Genomic DNA, 15,808 nt, shown 5'->3' with positions numbered 1-15,808 from the left:
AGTTGAACTCTGACTGCAACCGTGCCTAACTCGCCAATTATTTGTCTACATGTTGAATAAAGTTGGTCTCAGGCTGCAACCTTGTCTCACTCCCCATTTCAAAATAAGGAAGGCTTCACAAATGTTCCTGTCATTCTACTGTAGACTGAGCTTCTCTCATCCAGCATTTCCCCTCCTCCTTAGACTAGACTGAGGGGAATGGACCATTTATTCTCCCGGGTCACTACCGCCCAATCTTCTCTGTTTGGTTCCAATTTCTCAACGTGTGAGGAAAATAAGGAGCGCTTCACGGATTTGCGTGTCATCCTTTCGCAGGGGCCATGCTAATCTTCTCTGTATCGATCCAATTTTAGTATATGTGCTGCCAAAGCGAGCACAATACAAAGCTATGAGAGGCCCTCATATATAGATCACACGCCCTCTGAAGGTTCTGGTCATGGTTGGGGTCAAACAGAGGTCAGACCCTCAAAAACCACCCCTAGAATATTGCTGTGATGTTTAAACTTTATTTGGAGATGTAGAACTTGAAATAGAATTGACTTTAGATTTTTTAAAGATTGATCTTAGACTAAAATGTAGTTTAAAAACAAAGCCTTTTATGATTCAGGACTCTTGGTCTGTAACCCCTCCCTCACCTGCTGCTTTTAGTTGCTCCTCCCCAAGTCTTTGTTCCCCTGCCCCGACAACTTCCCACCCTTCCCCCGTTTTCTGCAACATGGCCTGGCCAATGATACTTATAACTAACTCCCCAATTAGTAGAGAGAGAGAGAGAGAGAGAGAGAGAGAGAGAGAGAGAGAGAGAGAGAGAGAGAGAGAGAGAGAGAGAGAGAGAGAGAGAGAGAGAGAGAGAGAGAGAGAGAGAGAGAGAGAGAGAGAGAGAGTCTGAGTTTGATGTCTGTTTAAAATGTTGTGACATTCAAGTTTGTTATGTTTAATACAACTGGACTAAAATTGAACCCAAGTCTCTCTCCAATTCATTTGTAGATATTGAATAAAGTTGGACTCAGAGTGCAACCTTGTCTCACTCCCCAATTCATTTCTAAACTTTGAATAAAGTTGAACTCTGACTGCAACCGTGCCTAACTCGCCAATTATTTGTCTACATGTTGAATAAAGTTGGTCTCAGGCTGCAACCTTGTCTCACTCCCCATTTCAAAATAAGGAAGGCTTCACAAATGTTCCTGTCATTCTACTGTAGACTGAGCTTCTCTCATCCAGCATTTCCCCTCCTCCTTAGACTAGACTGAGGGGAATGGACCATTTATTCTCCCCGGGTCACTACCGCCCAATCTTCTCTGTTTGGTTCCAATTTCTCAACGTGTGAGGAAAATAAGGAGCGCTTCACGGATTTGCGTGTCATCCTTTCGCAGGGGCCATGCTAATCTTCTCTGTATCGATCCAATTTTAGTATATGTGCTGCCAAAGCGAGCACAATACAAAGCTATGAGAGGCCCTCATATATAGATCACACGCCCTCTGAAGGTTCTGGTCATGGTTGGGGTCAAACAGAGGTCAGACCCTCAAAAACCACCCCTAGAATATTGCTGTGATGTTTAAACTTTATTTGGAGATGTAGAACTTGAAATAGAATTGACTTTAGATTTTTTAAAGATTGATCTTAGACTAAAATGTAGTTTAAAAACAAAGCCTTTTATGATTCAGGACTCTTGGTCTGTAACCCCTCCCTCACCTGCTGCTTTTAGTTGCTCCTCCCCAAGTCTTTGTTCCCCTGCCCCGACAACTTCCCACCCTTCCCCCGTTTTCTGCAACATGGCCTGGCCAATGATACTTATAACTAACTCCCCAATTAGAGAGAGAGAGAGAGAGAGAGAGAGAGAGAGAGAGAGAGAGAGAGAGAGAGAGAGAGAGAGAGAGAGAGAGAGAGAGAGAGAGAGAGAGAGAGAGAGAGAGAGAGAGAGAGAGAGAGAGTCTGAGTTTGATGTCTGTTTAAAATGTTGTGACATTCAAGTTTGTTATGTTTAATACAACTGGACTAAAATTGAACCCAAGTCTCTCTCCAATTCATTTGTAGATATTGAATAAAGTTGGACTCAGAGTGCAACCTTGTCTCACTCCCCAATTCATTTCTAAACTTTGAATAAAGTTGAACTCTGACTGCAACCGTGCCTAACTCGCCAATTATTTGTCTACATGTTGAATAAAGTTGGTCTCAGGCTGCAACCTTGTCTCACTCCCCATTTCAAAATAAGGAAGGCTTCACAAATGTTCCTGTCATTCTACTGTAGACTGAGCTTCTCTCATCCAGCATTTCCCCTCCTCCTTAGACTAGACTGAGGGGAATGGACCATTTATTCTCCCGGGTCACTACCGCCCAATCTTCTCTGTTTGGTTCCAATTTCTCAACGTGTGAGGAAAATAAGGAGCGCTTCACGGATTTGCGTGTCATCCTTTCGCAGGGGCCATGCTAATCTTCTCTGTATCGATCCAATTTTAGTATATGTGCTGCCAAAGCGAGCACAATACAAAGCTATGAGAGGCCCTCATATATAGATCACACGCCCTCTGAAGGTTCTGGTCATGGTTGGGGTCAAACAGAGGTCAGACCCTCAAAAACCACCCCTAGAATATTGCTGTGATGTTTAAACTTTATTTGGAGATGTAGAACTTGAAATAGAATTGACTTTAGATTTTTTAAAGATTGATCTTAGACTAAAATGTAGTTTAAAAACAAAGCCTTTTATGATTCAGGACTCTTGGTCTGTAACCCCTCCCTCACCTGCTGCTTTTAGTTGCTCCTCCCCAAGTCTTTGTTCCCCTGCCCCGACAACTTCCCACCCTTCCCCCGTTTTCTGCAACATGGCCTGGCCAATGATACTTATAACTAACTCCCCAATAGAGAGAGAGAGAGAGAGAGAGAGAGAGAGAGAGAGAGAGAGAGAGAGAGAGAGAGAGAGAGAGAGAGAGAGAGAGAGAGAGAGAGAGAGAGAGAGAGAGAGAGAGAGAGAGAGAGAGAGTTTGATGTCTGTTTAAAATGTTGTGACATTCAAGTTTGTTATGTTTAATACAACTGGACTAAAATTGAACCCAAGTCTCTCTCCAATTCATTTGTAGATATTGAATAAAGTTGGACTCAGAGTGCAACCTTGTCTCACTCCCCAATTCATTTCTAAACTTTGAATAAAGTTGAACTCTGACTGCAACCGTGCCTAACTCGCCAATTATTTGTCTACATGTTGAATAAAGTTGGTCTCAGGCTGCAACCTTGTCTCACTCCCCATTTCAAAATAAGGAAGGCTTCACAAATGTTCCTGTCATTCTACTGTAGACTGAGCTTCTCTCATCCAGCATTTCCCCTCCTCCTTAGACTAGACTGAGGGGAATGGACCATTTATTCTCCCCGGGTCACTACCGCCCAATCTTCTCTGTTTGGTTCCAATTTCTCAACGTGTGAGGAAAATAAGGAGCGCTTCACGGATTTGCGTGTCATCCTTTCGCAGGGGCCATGCTAATCTTCTCTGTATCGATCCAATTTTAGTATATGTGCTGCCAAAGCGAGCACAATACAAAGCTATGAGAGGCCCTCATATATAGATCACACGCCCTCTGAAGGTTCTGGTCATGGTTGGGGTCAAACAGAGGTCAGACCCTCAAAACCACCCCTAGAATATTGCTGTGATGTTTAAACTTTATTTGGAGATGTAGAACTTGAAATAGAATTGACTTTAGATTTTTTAAAGATTGATCTTAGACTAAAATGTAGTTTAAAAACAAAGCCTTTTATGATTCAGGACTCTTGGTCTGTAACCCCTCCCTCACCTGCTGCTTTTAGTTGCTCCTCCCCAAGTCTTTGTTCCCCTGCCCCGACAACTTCCCACCCTTCCCCCGTTTTCTGCAACATGGCCTGGCCAATGATACTTATAACTAACTCCCCAATTAGTAGAGAGAGAGAGAGAGAGAGAGAGAGAGAGAGAGAGAGAGAGAGAGAGAGAGAGAGAGAGAGAGAGAGAGAGAGAGAGAGAGAGAGAGAGAGAGAGAGAGAGAGAGAGAGAGAGAGAGAGAGAGAGAGAGAGAGAGAGAGAGAGTTGAGTTTGATGTCTGTTTAAAATGTTGTGACATTCAAGTTTGTTATGTTTAATACAACTGGACTAAAATTGAACCCAAGTCTCTCTCCAATTCATTTGTAGATATTGAATAAAGTTGGACTCAGAGTGCAACCTTGTCTCACTCCCCAATTCATTTCTAAACTTTGAATAAAGTTGAACTCTGACTGCAACCGTGCCTAACTCGCCAATTATTTGTCTACATGTTGAATAAAGTTGGTCTCAGGCTGCAACCTTGTCTCACTCCCCATTTCAAAATAAGGAAGGCTTCACAAATGTTCCTGTCATTCTACTGTAGACTGAGCTTCTCTCATCCAGCATTTCCCCTCCTCCTTAGACTAGACTGAGGGGAATGGACCATTTATTCTCCCCGGGTCACTACCGCCCAATCTTCTCTGTTTGGTTCCAATTTCTCAACGTGTGAGGAAAATAAGGAGCGCTTCACGGATTTGCGTGTCATCCTTTCGCAGGGGCCATGCTAATCTTCTCTGTATCGATCCAATTTTAGTATATGTGCTGCCAAAGCGAGCACAATACAAAGCTATGAGAGGCCCTCATATATAGATCACACGCCCTCTGAAGGTTCTGGTCATGGTTGGGGTCAAACAGAGGTCAGACCTCAAAAACCACCCCTAGAATATTGCTGTGATGTTTAAACTTTATTTGGAGATGTAGAACTTGAAATAGAATTGACTTTAGATTTTTTAAAGATTGATCTTAGACTAAAATGTAGTTTAAAAACAAAGCCTTTTATGATTCAGGACTCTTGGTCTGTAACCCCTCCCTCACCTGCTGCTTTTAGTTGCTCCTCCCCAAGTCTTTGTTCCCCTGCCCCGACAACTTCCCACCCTTCCCCCGTTTTCTGCAACATGGCCTGGCCAATGATACTTATAACTAACTCCCCAATTAGTAGAGAGAGAGAGAGAGAGAGAGAGAGAGAGAGAGAGAGAGAGAGAGAGAGAGAGAGAGAGAGAGAGAGAGAGAGAGAGAGAGAGAGAGAGTTTGAGTTTGATGTCTGTTTAAAATGTTGTGACATTCAAGTTTGTTATGTTTAATACAACTGGACTAAAATTGAACCCAAGTCTCTCTCCAATTCATTTGTAGATATTGAATAAAGTTGGACTCAGAGTGCAACCTTGTCTCACTCCCCAATTCATTTCTAAACTTTGAATAAAGTTGAACTCTGACTGCAACCGTGCCTAACTCGCCAATTATTTGTCTACATGTTGAATAAAGTTGGTCTCAGGCTGCAACCTTGTCTCACTCCCCATTTCAAAATAAGGAAGGCTTCACAAATGTTCCTGTCATTCTACTGTAGACTGAGCTTCTCTCATCCAGCATTTCCCCTCCTCCTTAGACTAGACTGAGGGGAATGGACCATTTATTCTCCCCGGGTCACTACCGCCCAATCTTCTCTGTTTGGTTCCAATTTCTCAACGTGTGAGGAAAATAAGGAGCGCTTCACGGATTTGCGTGTCATCCTTTCGCAGGGGCCATGCTAATCTTCTCTGTATCGATCCAATTTTAGTATATGTGCTGCCAAAGCGAGCACAATACAAAGCTATGAGAGGCCCTCATATATAGATCACACGCCCTCTGAAGGTTCTGGTCATGGTTGGGGTCAAACAGAGGTCAGACCCTCAAAAACCACCCCTAGAATATTGCTGTGATGTTTAAACTTTATTTGGAGATGTAGAACTTGAAATAGAATTGACTTTAGATTTTTTAAAGATTGATCTTAGACTAAAATGTAGTTTAAAAACAAAGCCTTTTATGATTCAGGACTCTTGGTCTGTAACCCCTCCCTCACCTGCTGCTTTTAGTTGCTCCTCCCCAAGTCTTTGTTCCCCTGCCCCGACAACTTCCCACCCTTCCCCCGTTTTCTGCAACATGGCCTGGCCAATGATACTTATAACTAACTCCCCAATTAGTAGAGAGAGAGAGAGAGAGAGAGAGAGAGAGAGAGAGAGAGAGAGAGAGAGAGAGAGAGAGAGAGAGAGAGAGAGAGAGAGAGAGAGAGAGAGAGAGAGAGAGAGAGAGAGAGAGAGAGAGAGAGAGAGAGAGAGTCTGAGTTTGATGTCTGTTTAAAATGTTGTGACATTCAAGTTTGTTATGTTTAATACAACTGGACTAAAATTGAACCCAAGTCTCTCTCCAATTCATTTGTAGATATTGAATAAAGTTGGACTCAGAGTGCAACCTTGTCTCACTCCCCAATTCATTTCTAAACTTTGAATAAAGTTGAACTCTGACTGCAACCGTGCCTAACTCGCCAATTATTTGTCTACATGTTGAATAAAGTTGGTCTCAGGCTGCAACCTTGTCTCACTCCCCATTTCAAAATAAGGAAGGCTTCACAAATGTTCCTGTCATTCTACTGTAGACTGAGCTTCTCTCATCCAGCATTTCCCCTCCTCCTTAGACTAGACTGAGGGGAATGGACCATTTATTCTCCCCGGGTCACTACCGCCCAATCTTCTCTGTTTGGTTCCAATTTCTCAACGTGTGAGGAAAATAAGGAGCGCTTCACGGATTTGCGTGTCATCCTTTCGCAGGGGCCATGCTAATCTTCTCTGTATCGATCCAATTTTAGTATATGTGCTGCCAAAGCGAGCACAATACAAAGCTATGAGAGGCCCTCATATATAGATCACACGCCCTCTGAAGGTTCTGGTCATGGTTGGGGTCAAACAGAGGTCAGACCCTCAAAAACCACCCCTAGAATATTGCTGTGATGTTTAAACTTTATTTGGAGATGTAGAACTTGAAATAGAATTGACTTTAGATTTTTTAAAGATTGATCTTAGACTAAAATGTAGTTTAAAAACAAAGCCTTTTATGATTCAGGACTCTTGGTCTGTAACCCCTCCCTCACCTGCTGCTTTTAGTTGCTCCTCCCCAAGTCTTTGTTCCCCTGCCCCGACAACTTCCCACCCTTCCCCCGTTTTCTGCAACATGGCCTGGCCAATGATACTTATAACTAACTCCCCAATTAGTAGAGAGAGAGAGAGAGAGAGAGAGAGAGAGAGAGAGAGAGAGAGAGAGAGAGAGAGAGAGAGAGAGAGAGAGAGAGAGAGAGAGAGAGAGAGAGAGAGAGAGAGAGAGAGAGAGAGAGAGAGAGAGAGAGAGAGAGAGAGAGAGAGTCTGAGTTTGATGTCTGTTTAAAATGTTGTGACATTCAAGTTTGTTATGTTTAATACAACTGGACTAAAATTGAACCCAAGTCTCTCTCCAATTCATTTGTAGATATTGAATAAAGTTGGACTCAGAGTGCAACCTTGTCTCACTCCCCAATTCATTTCTAAACTTTGAATAAAGTTGAACTCTGACTGCAACCGTGCCTAACTCGCCAATTATTTGTCTACATGTTGAATAAAGTTGGTCTCAGGCTGCAACCTTGTCTCACTCCCCATTTCAAAATAAGGAAGGCTTCACAAATGTTCCTGTCATTCTACTGTAGACTGAGCTTCTCTCATCCAGCATTTCCCCTCCTCCTTAGACTAGACTGAGGGGAATGGACCATTTATTCTCCCCGGTCACTACCGCCCAATCTTCTCTGTTTGGTTCCAATTTCTCAACGTGTGAGGAAAATAAGGAGCGCTTCACGGATTTGCGTGTCATCCTTTCGCAGGGGCCATGCTAATCTTCTCTGTATCGATCCAATTTTAGTATATGTGCTGCCAAAGCGAGCACAATACAAAGCTATGAGAGGCCCTCATATATAGATCACACGCCCTCTGAAGGTTCTGGTCATGGTTGGGGTCAAACAGAGGTCAGACCTCAAAACCACCCCTAGAATATTGCTGTGATGTTTAAACTTTATTTGGAGATGTAGAACTTGAAATAGAATTGACTTTAGATTTTTTAAAGATTGATCTTAGACTAAAATGTAGTTTAAAAACAAAGCCTTTTATGATTCAGGACTCTTGGTCTGTAACCCCTCCCTCACCTGCTGCTTTTAGTTGCTCCTCCCCAAGTCTTTGTTCCCCTGCCCCGACAACTTCCCACCCTTCCCCCGTTTTCTGCAACATGGCCTGGCCAATGATACTTATAACTAACTCCCCAATTAGTAGAGAGAGAGAGAGAGAGAGAGAGAGAGAGAGAGAGAGAGAGAGAGAGAGAGAGAGAGAGAGAGAGAGAGAGAGAGAGAGAGAGAGAGAGAGAGAGAGAGAGAGAGAGAGAGAGAGAGAGAGAGTCTGAGTTTGATGTCTGTTTAAAATGTTGTGACATTCAAGTTTGTTATGTTTAATACAACTGGACTAAAATTGAACCCAAGTCTCTCTCCAATTCATTTGTAGATATTGAATAAAGTTGGACTCAGAGTGCAACCTTGTCTCACTCCCCAATTCATTTCTAAACTTTGAATAAAGTTGAACTCTGACTGCAACCGTGCCTAACTCGCCAATTATTTGTCTACATGTTGAATAAAGTTGGTCTCAGGCTGCAACCTTGTCTCACTCCCCATTTCAAAATAAGGAAGGCTTCACAAATGTTCCTGTCATTCTACTGTAGACTGAGCTTCTCTCATCCAGCATTTCCCCTCCTCCTTAGACTAGACTGAGGGGAATGGACCATTTATTCTCCCCGGGTCACTACCGCCCAATCTTCTCTGTTTGGTTCCAATTTCTCAACGTGTGAGGAAAATAAGGAGCGCTTCACGGATTTGCGTGTCATCCTTTCGCAGGGGCCATGCTAATCTTCTCTGTATCGATCCAATTTTAGTATATGTGCTGCCAAAGCGAGCACAATACAAAGCTATGAGAGGCCCTCATATATAGATCACACGCCCTCTGAAGGTTCTGGTCATGGTTGGGGTCAAACAGAGGTCAGACCCTCAAAACCACCCCTAGAATATTGCTGTGATGTTTAAACTTTATTTGGAGATGTAGAACTTGAAATAGAATTGACTTTAGATTTTTTAAAGATTGATCTTAGACTAAAATGTAGTTTAAAAACAAAGCCTTTTATGATTCAGGACTCTTGGTCTGTAACCCCTCCCTCACCTGCTGCTTTTAGTTGCTCCTCCCCAAGTCTTTGTTCCCCTGCCCCGACAACTTCCCACCCTTCCCCGTTTTCTGCAACATGGCCTGGCCAATGATACTTATAACTAACTCCCCAATTAGTAGAGAGAGAGAGAGAGAGAGAGAGAGAGAGAGAGAGAGAGAGAGAGAGAGAGAGAGAGAGAGAGAGAGAGAGAGAGAGAGAGAGAGAGAGAGAGAGAGAGAGAGAGAGAGAGTTTGATGTCTGTTTAAAATGTTGTGACATTCAAGTTTGTTATGTTTAATACAACTGGACTAAAATTGAACCCAAGTCTCTCTCCAATTCATTTGTAGATATTGAATAAAGTTGGACTCAGAGTGCAACCTTGTCTCACTCCCCAATTCATTTCTAAACTTTGAATAAAGTTGAACTCTGACTGCAACCGTGCCTAACTCGCCAATTATTTGTCTACATGTTGAATAAAGTTGGTCTCAGGCTGCAACCTTGTCTCACTCCCCATTTCAAAATAAGGAAGGCTTCACAAATGTTCCTGTCATTCTACTGTAGACTGAGCTTCTCTCATCCAGCATTTCCCCTCCTCCTTAGACTAGACTGAGGGGAATGGACCATTTATTCTCCCCGGGTCACTACCGCCCAATCTTCTCTGTTTGGTTCCAATTTCTCAACGTGTGAGGAAAATAAGGAGCGCTTCACGGATTTGCGTGTCATCCTTTCGCAGGGGCCATGCTAATCTTCTCTGTATCGATCCAATTTTAGTATATGTGCTGCCAAAGCGAGCACAATACAAAGCTATGAGAGGCCCTCATATATAGATCACACGCCCTCTGAAGGTTCTGGTCATGGTTGGGGTCAAACAGAGGTCAGACCCTCAAAAACCACCCCTAGAATATTGCTGTGATGTTTAAACTTTATTTGGAGATGTAGAACTTGAAATAGAATTGACTTTAGATTTTTTAAAGATTGATCTTAGACTAAAATGTAGTTTAAAAACAAAGCCTTTTATGATTCAGGACTCTTGGTCTGTAACCCCTCCCTCACCTGCTGCTTTTAGTTGCTCCTCCCCAAGTCTTTGTTCCCCTGCCCCGACAACTTCCCACCCTTCCCCCGTTTTCTGCAACATGGCCTGGCCAATGATACTTATAACTAACTCCCCAATTAGTAGAGAGAGAGAGAGAGAGAGAGAGAGAGAGAGAGAGAGAGAGAGAGAGAGAGAGAGAGAGAGAGAGAGAGAGAGAGAGAGAGAGAGAGAGAGAGAGAGAGAGAGAGAGAGAGAGAGTCTGAGTTTGATGTCTGTTTAAAATGTTGTGACATTCAAGTTTGTTATGTTTAATACAACTGGACTAAAATTGAACCCAAGTCTCTCTCCAATTCATTTGTAGATATTGAATAAAGTTGGACTCAGAGTGCAACCTTGTCTCACTCCCCAATTCATTTCTAAACTTTGAATAAAGTTGAACTCTGACTGCAACCGTGCCTAACTCGCCAATTATTTGTCTACATGTTGAATAAAGTTGGTCTCAGGCTGCAACCTTGTCTCACTCCCCATTTCAAAATAAGGAAGGCTTCACAAATGTTCCTGTCATTCTACTGTAGACTGAGCTTCTCTCATCCAGCATTTCCCCTCCTCCTTAGACTAGACTGAGGGGAATGGACCATTTATTCTCCCCGGGTCACTACCGCCCAATCTTCTCTGTTTGGTTCCAATTTCTCAACGTGTGAGGAAAATAAGGAGCGCTTCACGGATTTGCGTGTCATCCTTTCGCAGGGGCCATGCTAATCTTCTCTGTATCGATCCAATTTTAGTATATGTGCTGCCAAAGCGAGCACAATACAAAGCTATGAGAGGCCCTCATATATAGATCACACGCCCTCTGAAGGTTCTGGTCATGGTTGGGGTCAAACAGAGGTCAGACCCTCAAAAACCACCCCTAGAATATTGCTGTGATGTTTAAACTTTATTTGGAGATGTAGAACTTGAAATAGAATTGACTTTAGATTTTTTAAAGATTGATCTTAGACTAAAATGTAGTTTAAAAACAAAGCCTTTTATGATTCAGGACTCTTGGTCTGTAACCCCTCCCTCACCTGCTGCTTTTAGTTGCTCCTCCCCAAGTCTTTGTTCCCCTGCCCCGACAACTTCCCACCCTTCCCCCGTTTTCTGCAACATGGCCTGGCCAATGATACTTATAACTAACTCCCCAATTAGTAGAGAGAGAGAGAGAGAGAGAGAGAGAGAGAGAGAGAGAGAGAGAGAGAGAGAGAGAGAGAGAGAGAGAGAGAGAGAGAGAGAGAGAGAGAGAGAGAGAGAGAGAGAGAGAGAGAGAGAGAGAGAGAGAGAGAGAGAGTCTGAGTTTGATGTCTGTTTAAAATGTTGTGACATTCAAGTTTGTTATGTTTAATACAACTGGACTAAAATTGAACCCAAGTCTCTCTCCAATTCATTTGTAGATATTGAATAAAGTTGGACTCAGAGTGCAACCTTGTCTCACTCCCCAATTCATTTCTAAACTTTGAATAAAGTTGAACTCTGACTGCAACCGTGCCTAACTCGCCAATTATTTGTCTACATGTTGAATAAAGTTGGTCTCAGGCTGCAACCTTGTCTCACTCCCCATTTCAAAATAAGGAAGGCTTCACAAATGTTCCTGTCATTCTACTGTAGACTGAGCTTCTCTCATCCAGCATTTCCCCTCCTCCTTAGACTAGACTGAGGGGAATGGACCATTTATTCTCCCCGGGTCACTACCGCCCAATCTTCTCTGTTTGGTTCCAATTTCTCAACGTGTGAGGAAAATAAGGAGCGCTTCACGGATTTGCGTGTCATCCTTTCGCAGGGGCCATGCTAATCTTCTCTGTATCGATCCAATTTTAGTATATGTGCTGCCAAAGCGAGCACAATACAAAGCTATGAGAGGCCCTCATATATAGATCACACGCCCTCTGAAGGTTCTGGTCATGGTTGGGGTCAAACAGAGGTCAGACCCTCAAAAACCACCCCTAGAATATTGCTGTGATGTTTAAACTTTATTTGGAGATGTAGAACTTGAAATAGAATTGACTTTAGATTTTTTAAAGATTGATCTTAGACTAAAATGTAGTTTAAAAACAAAGCCTTTTATGATTCAGGACTCTTGGTCTGTAACCCCTCCCTCACCTGCTGCTTTTAGTTGCTCCTCCCCAAGTCTTTGTTCCCCTGCCCCGACAACTTCCCACCCTTCCCCCGTTTTCTGCAACATGGCCTGGCCAATGATACTTATAACTAACTCCCCAATTAGAGAGAGAGAGAGAGAGAGAGAGAGAGAGAGAGAGAGAGAGAGAGAGAGAGAGAGAGAGAGAGAGAGAGAGAGAGAGAGAGAGAGAGAGAGAGAGAGAGAGAGAGTCTGAGTTTGATGTCTGTTTAAAATGTTGTGACATTCAAGTTTGTTATGTTTAATACAACTGGACTAAAATTGAACCCAAGTCTCTCTCCAATTCATTTGTAGATATTGAATAAAGTTGGACTCAGAGTGCAACCTTGTCTCACTCCCCAATTCATTTCTAAACTTTGAATAAAGTTGAACTCTGACTGCAACCGTGCCTAACTCGCCAATTATTTGTCTACATGTTGAATAAAGTTGGTCTCAGGCTGCAACCTTGTCTCACTCCCCATTTCAAAATAAGGAAGGCTTCACAAATGTTCCTGTCATTCTACTGTAGACTGAGCTTCTCTCATCCAGCATTTCCCCTCCTCCTTAGACTAGACTGAGGGGAATGGACCATTTATTCTCCCCGGGTCACTACCGCCCAATCTTCTCTGTTTGGTTCCAATTTCTCAACGTGTGAGGAAAATAAGGAGCGCTTCACGGATTTGCGTGTCATCCTTTCGCAGGGGCCATGCTAATCTTCTCTGTATCGATCCAATTTTAGTATATGTGCTGCCAAAGCGAGCACAATACAAAGCTATGAGAGGCCCTCATATATAGATCACACGCCCTCTGAAGGTTCTGGTCATGGTTGGGGTCAAACAGAGGTCAGACCCTCAAAAACCACCCCTAGAATATTGCTGTGATGTTTAAACTTTATTTGGAGATGTAGAACTTGAAATAGAATTGACTTTAGATTTTTTAAAGATTGATCTTAGACTAAAATGTAGTTTAAAAACAAAGCCTTTTATGATTCAGGACTCTTGGTCTGTAACCCCTCCCTCACCTGCTGCTTTTAGTTGCTCCTCCCCAAGTCTTTGTTCCCCTGCCCCGACAACTTCCCACCCTTCCCCCGTTTTCTGCAACATGGCCTGGCCAATGATACTTATAACTAACTCCCCAATTAGTAGAGAGAGAGAGAGAGAGAGAGAGAGAGAGAGAGAGAGAGAGAGAGAGAGAGAGAGAGAGAGAGAGAGAGAGAGAGAGAGAGAGAGAGAGAGAGAGAGAGAGAGAGAGAGAGAGAGAGAGAGAGAGAGAGTTTGATGTCTGTTTAAAATGTTGTGACATTCAAGTTTGTTATGTTTAATACAACTGGACTAAAATTGAACCCAAGTCTCTCTCCAATTCATTTGTAGATATTGAATAAAGTTGGACTCAGAGTGCAACCTTGTCTCACTCCCCAATTCATTTCTAAACTTTGAATAAAGTTGAACTCTGACTGCAACCGTGCCTAACTCGCCAATTATTTGTCTACATGTTGAATAAAGTTGGTCTCAGGCTGCAACCTTGTCTCACTCCCCATTTCAAAATAAGGAAGGCTTCACAAATGTTCCTGTCATTCTACTGTAGACTGAGCTTCTCTCATCCAGCATTTCCCCTCCTCCTTAGACTAGACTGAGGGGAATGGACCATTTATTCTCCCCGGGTCACTACCGCCCAATCTTCTCTGTTTGGTTCCAATTTCTCAACGTGTGAGGAAAATAAGGAGCGCTTCACGGATTTGCGTGTCATCCTTTCGCAGGGGCCATGCTAATCTTCTCTGTATCGATCCAATTTTAGTATATGTGCTGCCAAAGCGAGCACAATACAAAGCTATGAGAGGCCCTCATATATAGATCACACGCCCTCTGAAGGTTCTGGTCATGGTTGGGGTCAAACAGAGGTCAGACCCTCAAAAACCACCCCTAGAATATTGCTGTGATGTTTAAACTTTATTTGGAGATGTAGAACTTGAAATAGAATTGACTTTAGATTTTTTAAAGATTGATCTTAGACTAAAATGTAGTTTAAAAACAAAGCCTTTTATGATTCAGGACTCTTGGTCTGTAACCCCTCCCTCACCTGCTGCTTTTAGTTGCTCCTCCCCAAGTCTTTGTTCCCCTGCCCCGACAACTTCCCACCCTTCCCCCGTTTTCTGCAACATGGCCTGGCCAATGATACTTATAACTAACTCCCCAATTAGTAGAGAGAGAGAGAGAGAGAGAGAGAGAGAGAGAGAGAGAGAGAGAGAGAGAGAGAGAGAGAGAGAGAGAGAGAGAGAGAGAGAGAGAGAGAGAGAGAGAGAGAGAGAGAGAGAGAGAGAGAGAGAGAGAGAGAGAGAGAGAGAGAGAGTCTGAGTTTGATGTCTGTTTAAAATGTTGTGACATTCAAGTTTGTTATGTTTAATACAACTGGACTAAAATTGAACCCAAGTCTCTCTCCAATTCATTTGTAGATATTGAATAAAGTTGGACTCAGAGTGCAACCTTGTCTCACTCCCCAATTCATTTCTAAACTTTGAATAAAGTTGAACTCTGACTGCAACCGTGCCTAACTCGCCAATTATTTGTCTACATGTTGAATAAAGTTGGTCTCAGGCTGCAACCTTGTCTCACTCCCCATTTCAAAATAAGGAAGGCTTCACAAATGTTCCTGTCATTCTACTGTAGACTGAGCTTCTCTCATCCAGCATTTCCCCTCCTCCTTAGACTAGACTGAGGGGAATGGACCATTTATTCTCCCCGGGTCACTACCGCCCAATCTTCTCTGTTTGGTTCCAATTTCTCAACGTGTGAGGAAAATAAGGAGCGCTTCACGGATTTGCGTGTCATCCTTTCGCAGGGGCCATGCTAATCTTCTCTGTATCGATCCAATTTTAGTATATGTGCTGCCAAAGCGAGCACAATACAAAGCTATGAGAGGCCCTCATATATAGATCACACGCCCTCTGAAGGTTCTGGTCATGGTTGGGGTCAAACAGAGGTCAGACCCTCAAAAACCACCCCTAGAATATTGCTGTGATGTTTAAACTTTATTTGGAGATGTAGAACTTGAAATAGAATTGACTTTAGATTTTTTAAAGATTGATCTTAGACTAAAATGTAGTTTAAAAACAAAGCCTTTTATGATTCAGGACTCTTGGTCTGTAACCCCTCCCTCACCTGCTGCTTTTAGTTGCTCCTCCCCAAGTCTTTGTTCCCCTGCCCCGACAACTTCCCACCCTTCCCCCGTTTTCTGCAACATGGCCTGGCCAATGATACTTATAACTAACTCCCCAATTAGTAGAGAGAGAGAGAGAGAGAGAGAGAGAGAGAGAGAGAGAGAGAGAGAGAGAGAGAGAGAGAGAGAGAGAGAGAGAGAGAGAGAGTTTGATGTCTGTTTAAAATGTTGTGACATTCAAGTTTGTTATGTTTAATACAACTGGACTAAAATTGAACCCAAGTCTCTCTCCAATTCATTTGTAGATATTGAATAAAGTTGGACTCAGAGTGCAACCTTGTCTCACTCCCCAATTCATTTCTAAACTTTGAATAAAGTTGAACTCTGACTGCAACCGTGCCTAACTCGCCAATTATTTGTCTACAT

At 42.9% G+C, this 15,808-nt stretch overlaps 15 non-coding genes across 15 annotated transcripts; all 15 read right to left on the bottom strand.

Moving 5' to 3' along the window:
• Window positions 1–270: 270 nt before the first annotated feature.
• LOC124004429 lies at window positions 271–377 on the bottom strand. The gene has a single exon (XR_006833415.1). It is a non-coding gene; the product is annotated as a U6 spliceosomal RNA (small nuclear RNA).
• Window positions 378–1,325: 948 nt separating this feature from the next.
• LOC124004403 lies at window positions 1,326–1,432 on the bottom strand. The gene has a single exon (XR_006833390.1). It is a non-coding gene; the product is annotated as a U6 spliceosomal RNA (small nuclear RNA).
• A 940-nt stretch (window positions 1,433–2,372) lies between these two features.
• Window positions 2,373–2,479, bottom strand: LOC124004428. Its single transcript, XR_006833414.1, has one exon. It is a non-coding gene; the product is annotated as a U6 spliceosomal RNA (small nuclear RNA).
• A 934-nt stretch (window positions 2,480–3,413) lies between these two features.
• On the bottom strand, window positions 3,414–3,520 carry LOC124004402. Its single transcript, XR_006833389.1, has one exon. It is a non-coding gene; the product is annotated as a U6 spliceosomal RNA (small nuclear RNA).
• A 966-nt stretch (window positions 3,521–4,486) lies between these two features.
• Window positions 4,487–4,593, bottom strand: LOC124004401. Its single transcript, XR_006833388.1, has one exon. It is a non-coding gene; the product is annotated as a U6 spliceosomal RNA (small nuclear RNA).
• A 913-nt stretch (window positions 4,594–5,506) lies between these two features.
• Window positions 5,507–5,613, bottom strand: LOC124004400. The gene has a single exon (XR_006833387.1). It is a non-coding gene; the product is annotated as a U6 spliceosomal RNA (small nuclear RNA).
• Window positions 5,614–6,571: 958 nt separating this feature from the next.
• On the bottom strand, window positions 6,572–6,678 carry LOC124004399. The gene has a single exon (XR_006833386.1). It is a non-coding gene; the product is annotated as a U6 spliceosomal RNA (small nuclear RNA).
• A 969-nt stretch (window positions 6,679–7,647) lies between these two features.
• LOC124004427 lies at window positions 7,648–7,754 on the bottom strand. The gene has a single exon (XR_006833413.1). It is a non-coding gene; the product is annotated as a U6 spliceosomal RNA (small nuclear RNA).
• A 946-nt stretch (window positions 7,755–8,700) lies between these two features.
• On the bottom strand, window positions 8,701–8,807 carry LOC124004398. Its single transcript, XR_006833385.1, has one exon. It is a non-coding gene; the product is annotated as a U6 spliceosomal RNA (small nuclear RNA).
• Window positions 8,808–9,735: 928 nt separating this feature from the next.
• On the bottom strand, window positions 9,736–9,842 carry LOC124004397. The gene has a single exon (XR_006833384.1). It is a non-coding gene; the product is annotated as a U6 spliceosomal RNA (small nuclear RNA).
• A 940-nt stretch (window positions 9,843–10,782) lies between these two features.
• Window positions 10,783–10,889, bottom strand: LOC124004396. Its single transcript, XR_006833383.1, has one exon. It is a non-coding gene; the product is annotated as a U6 spliceosomal RNA (small nuclear RNA).
• Window positions 10,890–11,851: 962 nt separating this feature from the next.
• LOC124004395 lies at window positions 11,852–11,958 on the bottom strand. Its single transcript, XR_006833382.1, has one exon. It is a non-coding gene; the product is annotated as a U6 spliceosomal RNA (small nuclear RNA).
• Window positions 11,959–12,885: 927 nt separating this feature from the next.
• Window positions 12,886–12,992, bottom strand: LOC124004394. Its single transcript, XR_006833381.1, has one exon. It is a non-coding gene; the product is annotated as a U6 spliceosomal RNA (small nuclear RNA).
• Window positions 12,993–13,940: 948 nt separating this feature from the next.
• Window positions 13,941–14,047, bottom strand: LOC124004393. Its single transcript, XR_006833380.1, has one exon. It is a non-coding gene; the product is annotated as a U6 spliceosomal RNA (small nuclear RNA).
• Window positions 14,048–15,019: 972 nt separating this feature from the next.
• LOC124004392 lies at window positions 15,020–15,126 on the bottom strand. Its single transcript, XR_006833379.1, has one exon. It is a non-coding gene; the product is annotated as a U6 spliceosomal RNA (small nuclear RNA).
• Between the last annotated feature and the right edge of the window lie 682 nt (window positions 15,127–15,808).

Source organism: Oncorhynchus gorbuscha, linkage group LG18, assembly GCF_021184085.1.
Source record: "Oncorhynchus gorbuscha isolate QuinsamMale2020 ecotype Even-year linkage group LG18, OgorEven_v1.0, whole genome shotgun sequence".
NCBI classification, from domain to species: Eukaryota; Metazoa; Chordata; class Actinopteri; order Salmoniformes; family Salmonidae; genus Oncorhynchus; species Oncorhynchus gorbuscha.
The sequence above is the reverse complement of the archived record's forward strand: the minus strand, read 5'-3'. Positions and strand labels throughout refer to the sequence as shown.